Source organism: Poecilia latipinna, unplaced genomic scaffold, assembly GCF_001443285.1.
Source record: "Poecilia latipinna isolate Pla-1442-1.1 unplaced genomic scaffold, P_latipinna-1.0 Scaffold153, whole genome shotgun sequence".
Classification (NCBI taxonomy): domain Eukaryota; kingdom Metazoa; phylum Chordata; class Actinopteri; order Cyprinodontiformes; family Poeciliidae; genus Poecilia; species Poecilia latipinna.
This window is the reverse complement of record NW_015112769.1, coordinates 371,666-382,140: the sequence shown is the minus strand read 5'-3', so window position 1 is coordinate 382,140 and position 10,475 is coordinate 371,666.

The following is a 10,475-nucleotide window of genomic DNA, read 5'->3' as shown; positions in this document are numbered from 1 at the left end:
ATGCTAACTACTGTTAGCCTAAATACTAATTACCATCAGTGTGACTACTAACTGCCGTTAGTCTAAATGCGAACTACTGTTAGCCTAAACGCTAATTACCATCAGTGTGACTACTAACTGCCGTTAGTCTAAATGCGAACTACTGTTAGCCTAAATACTAATTACCATCAGTGTGACCATTAACTGTCGTTAGCCTAAATGCTATCAACCGTTAGGCAATTTTACAAATGTTTGCCCCATGATTTTAGGTTAATTTAGTTGCAGTGTATCTGGCCAGATTTATTTAAGCACTGGTCCAGTATAAAGCTGCATATTTATTTTCATTAGTAACGTAATGTAAGCCAATTTTATCATTGTCTTTTTAACGTGGTTTGTTTTGTACAAAATACAGACTGTTTACTCTGGCAAAAATACAATAAGAATATTTCAAATTGTTTTAAATAAAATTTCTTATGTGTCCTGGTTTATCACACAGAATCTTAAAATAAATCAAACTGTGTATGTTATGATTATCTGTTATTTGAATTTTTAGTTTCAGTTATTCTCTTTTGATCATTTCTTTGCTTTTCTTTATTTCTTGCCATGTTAGTTTGTTCCCTTTTCAAACTTACCCCATATGACAGCGTATGAGACAGAAGGAAAAACTGTAAGTATTTGTGAGGATTATTTGGAAAAGAAGCAAAAATCCTGCAGTAAAAATCGCTGCATAGCTCAGAAAGAAAGACGTTGTGAAGCAACACGAGTCAACATTTGTTCAAGGCTGCTACTCTGTCAAGCTCAGACGAAATGAGCTTGATAATTGTAATGCTGTCCTTCAAGTCAAATTAACATATGAAATTCTGTTCCATAATCCCAACTGGACTAAAACATGGATTTTTTACTTGATTTAGGAATAAAGGTTTGTTCTTCCTGAACTACATTGGGAAAATATCATAATGCGTTGATGTTTGAGCCTTAGACTCAGATTGTGTTTCTGTTTTGATTATTTTATATCTGGTCTTGGTTCAATCTTCTGTGGGTTTACTTCTTGAATTATTATTTGGTATTAGAGTTGGGTTTCTCAGATTAATGTTCCTTTCTCTTTGCTGTTTATATTAGTTTCATCTATGGTTATTTTAAAGCCCGGTCTTAATAAAAACAAATAATTATGCCACATCACTTAAAAAAATGTTGTACACACAAGATCGGTTTCAGAAAAGTTTTCATCAACATGAACCCGCAAGGACAAGCCAATCCCATAGGGGGCAGTGTAGTGCGAAGCTGAAACCTATGTCAGTCAATCAGATTGCTTCAAAAGTTCAAAACAACCACGACTTCCTGTTAGGAATTAAACATGGCGTCCAGAGCTTCATTTATTTGGACATATATATTTGCAGCGTATTATAATATAACAAAAGGCAATGTTGATTGGAAATTATCCAATCAACATATGGTAAATAAGCATTATTTACCATAAATCTCAATTTCCCCATGTACACACGCAAATAAAATGGAGTTTTCTCAAATAACTTTTAGAAATAGTTGCTTTTAATAATATTAGATGCAGTTTTTGTGTAAATTTCTCCTTTTTGTGCTCTGTTGCTCCATATTTCCTGGTGTCCACTTGTTTAGTTGTTGAGCTGTTTTCAGTTTCATTTATAAATCCTCAGCATGATCCTCCTGAGCTCCTCGTCCACCTTTAACAACACCAAATAAATGTTCCGGTAATTTCACGCTCATATATTTTTGAATGGGCACCATGCAGTGCAATTCTAGAGCAATTTGAACCTCGAAGTGCTGCTCAGCCTATAATTTATCTGTTTGCAGCAGTTGTGGGTCATAAGCACACATGAGTTTGTTTCCTGCCCTGTGCAGCTGCACAATTATTTCCCCTGTGCTCCCTCCGCAGCGCTGGCTCACAAATTACATGTATCTTCTTGTGGACTCATAATGCCGGGTTTAAAGTGCATACGAGCAGCTATTGATTTGTTGTGGCAGAGTAGGCTCTCTTTGGGAAGACAGTTCACAGACTGACCAGATTTTCTCATGAGAGGTAGATATTGATCTGGAAACGGCCGTAGAGCATTTTCTGTTTCAACGTTTGTTTACGTCCACGTTTTTATGTTCAAACTGTTACGTCTCAGATTAATGGTCCAAACATTTATTTATATTGTAGCTCTCTGTAATATTCTGTTCAAGAATTCACCTAGATGTTACTTTCTGGAACTTTCTTGACAATGTTGACAAGTTCCTCTCTCAAGACTTTCTTGGTGCCTTTCCAAAACTTAACAGGTACTTTCCTGGAACTTTCTAGGACTTACTGATTAAATTTGTGAAAATTCATGGAACTAACTAGGTACTTTAATAGATCTTACTAGAAACTTTCTTGAAGGTTTAAGCATGTTTACAGATACTTTCGTGGAACTTTCTGGGAACTTACTGGTTAAATCCCAGAAAGTACCTAGACCTAAGTTACTTTCCTAAAACTTGCAAAGTATTTCCTAAAGCTTTAACAGTACTTACAAGTTACTCTTAACTAACCAAGTACATTTCCAAAAGCTGCCAGATACTTTCCTGGGACTTTGTTGGAACTTACTGGTTAAATTTGTGAACAGTTCATGGAACTAACTGCCTACTTTCCTAGAACCTACGAGGTACTTTTTTAAGGTTTAACCATTCAATGACTGGAATCTTTCCAAACCTTCCAGGTACTGTCCTGAAATTTTCTAGGAAAAGTATCTGATCATTCATAGAACTGATCAGATACTTTCCTATAGCTTTAATTATACTTGCTGGTTACTTTTTCAGAATATGCCACACACTATCCAGGAACTTTCTATATTTCCTGGATCTATATTGTAAGTTGAAGTAAATCCACAAATTTCATGACCTTTCATTTTGAGGAAAGTAAATTTCCATCCGTAAAACTGCCATTTAAATATTTTTGCTAATCACAGATATTTCTCAAGCTTTCTCAATTTAACAGAAAAAGGGGTTATTAAACATTTTTTGCAGTGAAACATCTTTCACTATCCCAAGCTGCATTTAAAATATCCTACAAAACACACACACGTTTGAGGGTTGAAGTTCACATCCTGGGTGTGTTTGTGTGTGTTGCTCCTCATCCATCATGGCAATCATGACCATTATTCCAGCATCAGCCGAGATCCATCTGGCTTTTATGATAAATATTGCAAGTGATTTGCATTGATTGGTACAATCAGTAGTCCACATGAAAGTGCCATTAGTATTGATCTCTCCCCATTATTATACCCAATAAGTCGCACTCATGCATTAGTCTATGATTTAAAGGAAGTCCATTTCTTTTTCTGCATGCACATCAAAAGTTGTTGTTATATTTTGTGCAATAAAACAGTAACGGCAGTGAGAAGCAGCAGCCTGTCGCTGATGTGTTTGTTCTGCAGGGGCGATGCATAAATAGCGAAGGGGAGGAGGATCACTGACAGCTCCTAACTGTTTCCTAATCTGCCACTTCTATATTCTGTCCAACTCCAGCTGGAGACACTTCACACTGCAGCCAAGGTGACACCAAAAAACGGAAATCACACCAGATCCGCTTGGCCGCGCGAGAAAAAGCCCAAACGTAATTATTAAGCCAAAGACTTTTATTCTCGATTCATGACACAAAACAGAAAAAAACTGCAAAATCTGGAGGAATTTCTGCATGCAACACCATCGCAGGACAAAAGTTGTGACTCAGTCCTTCTGTGAACAATGTTCTCCCACTTCAGCCGTCCATTTATTACGAATAATCCTGTTGTCAAACAGCCATTAATGCATTTAGTTATCAGATTAATGGAAGTATCTGTAAAACGGAGAGCAGAAAGACTGACAACATAATGGTCAGTTAGTAGAATCTCCTTCATGCACCATTTAATCGGGTAAAGACCTTTTTTATCTCTGCAGAACAGACTTGCAATCTCAAAAACTTAGCAGGTGGTTCAGCAAATGTTCAGTTGCTGCAAAAGCATGCTACAGGCAGAGACGAGTTACTCAGGCAGAAACACCCAGCTTTACATAACATCGCACTATTTCTGCCACAGATTCAGCCTGAGCAAACGCACCAGATCTACAAACATCGCTGTCTGAGTCACCTTCCTGAAAAACAAAAACACATCATCTGGAATAGCTGGGCTTATTCCCTGTAACAGAGCCGTTTATTTGAGCTTTGTGCAGCTGCAGCGGATCACAGATTGACAAAAAACCCAAATAAAGCTGACGGCCGTGGCACCAGCCGTCACTTACCTGGAAACACCTGGCCCGGTTCTGTCACACAGAGGAGGAGTTGTGAAATTTAATTTTTCAATTTTAACTCCTTGTAGTGCGGATTTCCAGTACAAATCCTTGTTAAAGATCAGTCAATTATATGTTTCTTCGAAGGGCAAATATGATCATATCATAAACCTAAGAAGTCTTGAAACTAAAAAAAATTAATTGAAGGGTTTTTGATTGGTTTTCGAAGCAATGAATAATTTTAAAATATTCTTTTCTGAAAGGACAAGAAGAAGGTTAGGGCCACTGAAAAAAAAATCTGACTTTATTCAAAATATTGGCCTTTTATCAGAATATTACAGCCTGTAGACTGAGAACGTTTTAGTTCAATCTCAGAAATTTTCTAGAAAGAATTTAGAAATTTATGGGCTGCAAAAGTAAAAAAAAATATGAGGAAAAAAACTCGGAAATTTTTAAATTAACCTTAGCATTGGAAAAATCTGATCAATTTTATAGAAATTTTATGATTTTGTATATTCAAAAATGTTCGACTTTTGGATGTCAGAAATTTACATGTTTTTTCTAGAAAATCTCTGAGGTTCATCTAAAATTTTCAGTTTTTTGGCAGAAATTTACTCTTTTTTTTTACTATTTACGTCATAGGATTTTAACTCTAATCTCAGAATTATATCATAAATAAATTTTGAGAAAAATGTCATAATTTCTAGATTTAAATCAGAAATGCAAAAATTTGAAGCTACACCATTTTTGTTTACATTTTGTGAAACAGGAAGTTGAGCTCAGAGTCTTCTTCAGAGGTTTTCATGTTGTTTCATTCAGTGGTTCTTGGTGCAGCGCCCCCACAGGCCAGAAGGGGAACAGGTTTTCAATTAGTTTGGATCGTTTGACACAACAATGTGAAATCAAACTGCAGCAGCTGAAAATGTAACAAATGTTGCAATTTACGCCCAAATTGTACCAAATCTAGTATGAAAACATTGGAAGCTTTTAAATTCCAGGATAGGGTGCTGGTTTGTTTGGTTTCCCAGTTTTGGCACTGAGATTTCTTCCTAATCTGTCTGAATCTCACTGAGAATGTGAAGGAATGTTGAATTTGAGATTATATTCCAGGAACATTAGCTGTATTTCATTTTCATTTTCTTTTCATTTTACATTGTGGATGAAACGAGGTTTTAGAGGCAGCAGATTTTTCTGTTTGTGATGCTGCAGAGATCTGATGCATTCAGGTGACTCACGGTCATCGTGTTTACAGACCTGCAGCCCCTCAGATTCCCCAGAATAGAAAACAGCGTCAGTGACCCGCCCTGACTCCTGTTGCCGGTCAGAACTTATCGCTGGCTGGAGACTTGCTGTTAACCCAGCAGCACAGAGACACTTTTTCCCCCGAATCAGTTCCAGCTAACAGTCAGCGCTGAAAATAATCAGGTGGGATTTGTGCTGAAAAACAGACAAATTTTTGCCTCATTTTGACATATTTACTAATTAAGAGACCAAAAAATGTATTAAGACTAGTGTATTCAGCTCACTGGGGGAAGAGAGGAAGCAGAACGAGAACAACAAACAGAATGCAGCCATCCAAGTCCTACACAACACAAAAATATAGCAAAACTAAAGTAAATTCCTGCTACTTTACAATCATATGTTCACTTAAATACTAACATAATTGAATAGATTTATGTATTACAATAGTGATGATAAAAACTGACTTAATAAATCTATAAATTAAGTGGATGTATTTAGATAAAAAAATGAACCACAACCAGGGGAGGCTCTAACAGTTAAACTACAATACCAGAGAAGAAGAAATGAAGGAGAGGCTCCAAATCCTAAAGTCACACGGTTAAAACAATGATGGAGTTTTCAAGGGTGATTCAGCGAGGTAAGGGACAATCTGAATAACAACAAAAAAATACATTTTGTGTAAATGTAACAAAAGGGAAATACAACCTGGTTACATATGTGGATAACGGGATATCAGCCATCAGGAAAATTAACTTGTTATCTCGTGAAAACTGTCAGAAAATTAACTTTTCAAAAATAATTTAAAAAATCATTGGGAAAAAGTAAAGGGGAAAATCAGAAAATTAACTCCAGAAAACCATTAGAAAAAAGTTTATGAGGAAAATGAAGAATTAACTTGTTATTTTGAGAAAACCTCAAGAGAAAGAAAATGCATAAATCAAGAAATAAACTCGTTATGATGGGAAAACCATCTGGGAAACAGCTTATTCTGCTTCAGTTTACTGAAAAATCATCCGTTTGATTGATGAGTGAAATCTCACCTGGATGATCTGGACAGGTAGAGACTCAGTCGTCTCCTCCAAAGCGATCTCGGCCATCTGTGGCGCAAAGTGAGGCTGCGGCATGAGGCAGCCTGCTGGCAGCCGACCAGCAGCCGTCAAACCAACGCAGACAATCCTTCACTTCACGCCGACGAAGTCCCATCATCATCCTCATCATCCTCCACACACACAGGCGAGCAGACACACTTTTATCACTTCACAGCTTGTGGCCTAATGACTTCAGACTCACACATGGATGTTCGAAACTTTCAATTATCTGTGAATTATCACACCGAGGCAGATCTGCAAACACCTTTAACACCAACAAGTCACTTTCATTTTGAATAAATTTAGTTTTTTTCCATAAAACCAAAAAGGATGGAGCAGAAGCAATCCCTCCTTACATGTTATTGTTGTAAATTTAGCACACAAATATCGGCTGTTTTTGTTTTCCTGAGATACTCAGACTAAATATGTTTCTGATTTTCCTCTCGTCTCTTTTTCTGGTTGAAATTCTTCTATAATTTTGAGATATACATTAAAAAATGTGGATGAGAATAAAAGAAATAAGTTGCACAAGAAGGTGAAACACAACAAAATGTACTATTATACAATAACTGCTTGTCTAATAATAATAATAATAATAATAATAATAATAATAATAATAATAATAATAATAATAATAATAATAATAATAATAATAATTTAGATTATTAACTGGTTGTGCTTTATTTCAAGGGGACTGCACTACAAAAACAAATTCTTACCAAGTATTTTGTCTATTTTCTAGTGCAAATATCAAACTAACTTATAAGTAGCTTTTCAGCAAGAAATAGGAGCTTGTTTTAAGTGAATAATTTATAAATAACGATGAAAAGAACCAGTTAGTATGGAGCTAAATTGGAGCCATAAAGTTTGTTCTTAAAAAAAAAATCTAAACTGAAAAAAAAGTTTGAAACTGATAATTTGGGTGTTTTGCAAACAATCACTGGTAATGATAATAACAATAATAACAACAATAAAAATAATTTTGCATTATTAACTGCACTTTACTTCAGAGTGACTGCTTTGCAGTGCAGTCACTCTGAAAACATCAAATTGCTATTGCAAATCTAAGTTTTCAGTAAAGCTTGTTTTAAGTCAATAATTTATGAATCTTGATAAAAAGTGCTAGTTCCACCAGCATTTTTATTTTTTTATTTTTTTCATTTATAACATGTTAAAGAGCAAGGACACGCTGGCAAAGCTTTAATAACTACTGGAGAGAAATAAAAATGCAGGAAAACTTCTGTTTCTAAGGTGATCAGGAGCATTTAGCAATTCATATCTGCGGTGAGACGAATATAAAAGGGCTTTGTTGGCGTCTGAGTGCGTTGCCATGGTAACCCACAACCAGCCAAGGTCACCTGGCTGAGCGCAGGTTGGGTGTTAACAGAGGAAGACTTGGTTTTTCTGTGAAGCAGCTCAGATGAGTATGAGTGTTCAGATTTTTGTGCTCAGCAGCTGCTGGGTAGCAGTTGGTCTGTCATACGACGCCTTCTGTCGCATTTTTAGCGATTTTCCTGCATAAATTATTATTTCTGCTGGATCCCAGTAATCAGTCGCCTGGAAGATTCACATGTGAACGTGTTTAATCTGAATGTATTTAGGAGAGTGGATCATTAAGGCTGTTTTAGTTGGAGGTATGTAATTTGTGCTTCATTCAAAATCACAAAATCTTACCACAGATTTTTAGTTTCTAGTGCAAAATATGTTAGTACAGTTGAAATAAGACAGAAGTAACTTTTCAACAAGATATAGTAAATAATGTTAAGTAAATGTTAAGTAAATAATTCCTTAATATTGATGATATAGTCCCAGTTCAACTGGCAGATTAGGAAAAATGTTTCATCATAACTTGATTTTTCAAACTCAGAAATTTTCTTGGTTTTTCTAGAAGATTTCTCAACATTTTTTTGTTTTTAGTAGAAGATTAATCTCAAAATTTCAGAGGTTTATATAGAAATTTTCAACTTTTCAAACTCAAAAATTTCCTTGTGTATTTCTGGGAAATTAATCTCCTTTAGGAGATAATCTAAAAATTTCAGTTCCTAGTACTTTTCCTAAATTTAAGGAATTAAAATAAAACTTAAAATAAGCTGATTTATATTGCTTAACAAACTATTTGTAAGTTACTTTTATCTAACTTCAAGAAACTAGATCAAAAATACTTGGTAAGATTTTGTATTTTTGCACTGTGGTTTCTGAATAATAAGTCAACAACAAAGCAAGTGTCTCTTCCAACACAAACAGTGAAAAAACAGCTGACCAAACGTGCTGGAGCTCTACCTGGGTTGCTAGGTAACACGCTGGGCTTGGCTGGGGTTGCTAGGTAATGGTCACTGTGTCCTTAAAATGTGACTCAACATGTTGTAAGTGAAATAATCTGCCAGAGGAACCAGCAATTTATACCTGTTCTCTACAACTTGAAAGCCAAATATTAAAAGGGGTGTATGTATACATTTGAGCCTATCAGAGAAAATTTAAAGTAAATTCAAATCTGTGCTTTAAATTCTTTATTTTGGAAAAGAAAGAGAGCCAATTAAATCCCAAAGTCCGTTTGTCTTGCTGATTTTGAGCATTTTTAAAATTCTGACTGGAACATGTAAATCTTTGTTTTTTGGCCTTTTTGGCGTAACGTGAGCAGAATTAGGACGCGCATGCTTCCCGTTGTGACTCGTTAGTTCAACCCTCATCAATCAGCTTCAAATAAACATTCACAATGAGGTCAAAGAGCCGACCAGCAGAGTTCAGAGTTCAGAGTTCATCGTTGCGTTTTGACTGATTAATGACATGTCATGCTACAGCACCTGTTCCCACAATGAAATTAACATTTTATCTCATGTCTTCTCACCGAGCGTCGAGTCAGAAACTCCAAGAACTCGATGATCTCGATGTTTTCAGTGTTTGGATACGTTTTTGTCAAAGGCCAGAAGAATATTTTCTAATATTTTCAGGTTGCACTCACTGACTTGATGTCTTTTATTCAGCTAAGAAATGAAAAATGAATTGTGTTTCCTTTTATCACACTAAATACTTAGAAAAAAAGTCACGTTTATTTTGATAAAATTCTGATAAAACCACCAGACAATTTTGGGGTTTTGCAAACAATAACAATAACTGATTAATAATAATAATAATAATAATAATAATAATAATAATAATAATAATAATAATAATAATAATAATAATAAAAATAATAATAATAATCACTGATATTATTAACTTGTATGTTTTCTTTTTTCAAAAGAAGAAAACGAAACTATAAAAATATATTTGAAACTGAAAAAATCAGTTTTTTTTCAGTTTCAAATCTTTTTTATTTATTAATTTTTTCAGTTTTAATTTTTTTCCCATGTAATGGCCCTAATTTAGCTCCATAGCTTAACCAATTACAGATAACTGTTTTGAAACTCAAACTGGTTGGTCATTAGATGGATTAACAAACTTTAAAACACTAAATCTACACATAATTCTAACTTTTATATTATTTCTCCTCCTTTCACTTTCTCCTGACCTCCAACTTTTCAGTAAGCGGTGTAGCTAACCAAAAAGTTAACTAAAGTGATAACCTCTAGCTAACTTTTCAATTTGTGTTGTATCTAGCCAAAAAGTTGACTAAACATTTAGCTTGCTTAGCTCTCATTGAATTTAATTTTCCCTTTAGCTGAAGCGCAAACTTTTCGGTTAGTGCTTTAGATGTTAGCTAAACATTTAGCTTACTTAGCTCTCAATTAATATTTCTGGATACATTTTGAAGTGTGAATTTACTTGGCTATTTTATAAACTTTCAGTTGAATAAAGCTCAATATTTTGGTTATTGACAGTTTGCACACTTCTGCTAATCCGCTAATAGTGGGTGTAACATTTTTGTTAGCGTTTTTGCTAACTTTGAAAACATTTAGCTTCTACTAAATTATC